The sequence below is a fragment of the Schistocerca americana genome, chromosome 9 (genome assembly GCF_021461395.2).
Source record: "Schistocerca americana isolate TAMUIC-IGC-003095 chromosome 9, iqSchAmer2.1, whole genome shotgun sequence".
Taxonomy (NCBI): Eukaryota; Metazoa; Arthropoda; class Insecta; order Orthoptera; family Acrididae; genus Schistocerca; species Schistocerca americana.
Window position 1 is genome coordinate 176,431,193 of NC_060127.1, and position 2,902 is coordinate 176,434,094.

The following is a 2,902-nucleotide window of genomic DNA, read 5'->3' on the forward strand; positions in this document are numbered from 1 at the left end:
ATTATGCCCTCGCTGTCCCAGAACATGGACACCAGCATTTTTTCAGCACTGGCGGTTACTCGAAATTTTTTTGGTGGCGGTGAATCTGTGTGCTTTCATTGAGCTGACTGGCGCTTTGTTTCTGGATTTAAAAATGGCATCCACGTCTCATCCATTGTCACAACCGATGAAAAGAAAGTCCCATTCATGCTGTCGTTGTGCGTCAACATTGCTCGGCAACATGCCACACAGGCAGCCGTGTGGTCGTCCGTCAGCATTCGTGGCACCCACCTGGATGACACTTTTCGCATTTTCAGGTCGTCATGCAGGATTGTGTGCACAGAACCCACAGAAATGCCAACTCTGGAGGCGATCTGTTCAACAGTCATTTGGCGATCCCCCAAAATAGTTCTCTCCACTTTCTCGATCATTTTGTCAGACCGGCTTGTGTGAGCCCGAGGTTGTTTTGGTTTGTTGTCACACGATGTTCTGCCTTCATTAAACTGTCGCACCCACAAACGCACTTTCGACACATCCATAACTCCATCACCACATGTGTCCTTCAACTGTCGATGAATTTCAATTGGTTTCACACCACGCAAATTCAGAAAACGAATGATTGCACGCTGTTCAAGTAAGGAAAACTTCGCCATTTTAAGTATTTAAAACAGTTCTCATTATCGCCACTGGCGGTAAAATTCCATCTGCCGTACAGTGCTGCCATCTCTGGGACGTATTGATAATGAACGCGGCCTCATTTTAAAACAATGTGCATGTTTCTATCTCTTTCCAGTTCAGAGAAAAAAAAGCGGAGGCCTTAGAACTTGAATGCACCTCGTATTATGAGAAATCAGGACTTCAGCCGCTTACAGGCACTGAAATAAATCGATGGTGAAGGCTGAAAATCCGTGCCGGACGAGTAGTCAAACACGGATGCTCTGCTTCTGTAGACTGATTACCGTAATTTTCTTTTCTCCTCATTTTGTTCATCTTCGTTCTCCGCATTTGGTCCGGCGGACTTCACTCAGTTGTTATTATTATTATTATTATTATTGTTATTTCTTTCCTTTCTCAGACGTTATGCCTGGTTAAAAATGGAATGTGATGCGGACCTTGATCAAGTGTGACTTCCTTTTAACTGTACGGTATATGTTACATTTCATTTAGGAACACTCGGGTAATTCAACATGTATCAATAATTACAGATTTCTGTAGTTGTATATATACGTTTGGATGTAGCTGTATTGCGTTGATGTACTGGTGGATATTGTGTGGCACGACTCCTGCAGTTGTTAGTATAATTGGTACAATGTCGACTTCATCCTGATGCCACATGTCCTTGACTTCCTCAGCCAGTTGGATGTATTTTTCAATTTTTCTTCTGTTTTCTTCTGTATATTTGTTGTATTGGGTATGGATATTTCGATTAGTTGTGTTACTTTCTTCTTTTTATTGGTGAGTATGATGTCAGGTTTGTTATGTGGTGTTGTTTTATCTGTTATAATGGTTCTGTTCCAGTATAATTTGTATTCATTATTCTCCAGTACATTTTGTTGTGCATACTTGTATGTGGTAATGTCTTGTTTTATTAGTTTATGTTGTATGGCAAGCTGTTGATGTATTTTTTTGCTACATTGTCATGGCTTCTGGTATTTTCTGTATTTGCTAGTATTGTACATCCGTTTGTGATGTCATCTACTGTTTCTATTTGTTGTTTGCAAAGTCTGCATTTATCTGTTGTGGTATTGGGATCTTTAATAATATGCTTACTGTAATATCTGGTGTTTATTGTCTGATCCTGTATTGCAATCATGAATCCTTCCATATCACTGTATATATTGCCTTTTCTTAGCCATGTGTTGGACGCGTCTTGATCGATGTGTGGCTGTAATAGATGATGCAGGTGCTTGCCATGTAGTGTTTTCTTTTTTCAGTTTACTTTCTTTGTATCTGTTGATGTTATGTGATCTAAAGGGTTGTAGAAGTGGTCATGAAATTGCAATGGTGTAGCCGATGTATTTATATGAGCGATTGGTTTGTGTATTTTGCTAGTTTCTGCTCGTTCTATAAAGAATTTTCTCAAATTGTCTACCTGTCCATAATGTAGGTTTTTTATGTCGATAAATCCCCTTCCTCCTTCCTTTCTGCTTAATGTGAATCTTTCTGTTGCTGAATGTATGTGATGTATTCTATATTTGTGGTATTGTGATCGTGTAAGTGTATTGAGTGCTTCTAGGTCTGTGTTACTCCATTTCACTACACCAAATGAAAAGGTCAATATTGGTATAGCATAAGTATTTATAGCTTTTGTCTTGTTTCTTGCTGTCAATTCTGTTTTCAGTATTTTTGTTAGTCTTTGTCTATATTGTTCTTTTAGCTCTTCGTTAATATTTGTATTATCTATTCCTATTTTTTGTCTGTATCCTAGATATTTATAGGCATCTGTTTTTTACATCGCTTCTATGTAGTCGCTGTGGTTATCCAATATGTAATCTTCTTGTTTAGTGTGTTTTCCCTTGACTATACTATTTTTCTTAAATTTGTCTGTTCCAAAAGCCATATTTATATCATTGCTGAATACTTCTGTTATTTTTAGTAATTGGTTGAGTTGCTGATTTGTTGCTGCCACAAGTTTTAGATCATCCATGTATAGCAAATGTGTGATTTTATGTTGGTATGTTCCAGTAATATTATATCCATAATTTGTATTATTTAGCATGTTGGACACTGGGTTCAGAGCATTATTATTATTATTATTATTATTATTACAGAGGGCAGCCAGCCCTCTGACCGAACGTATTGAGATACCGTGCTAGCGGTGTCCTCGGCCATCCGGTCACACTTCCCATCCAACCCAGTTCCTCATCCTGTCACGCAGCACCATCATCCATTAGCCCCACTGCTCGCAATATTCGGTAAATCC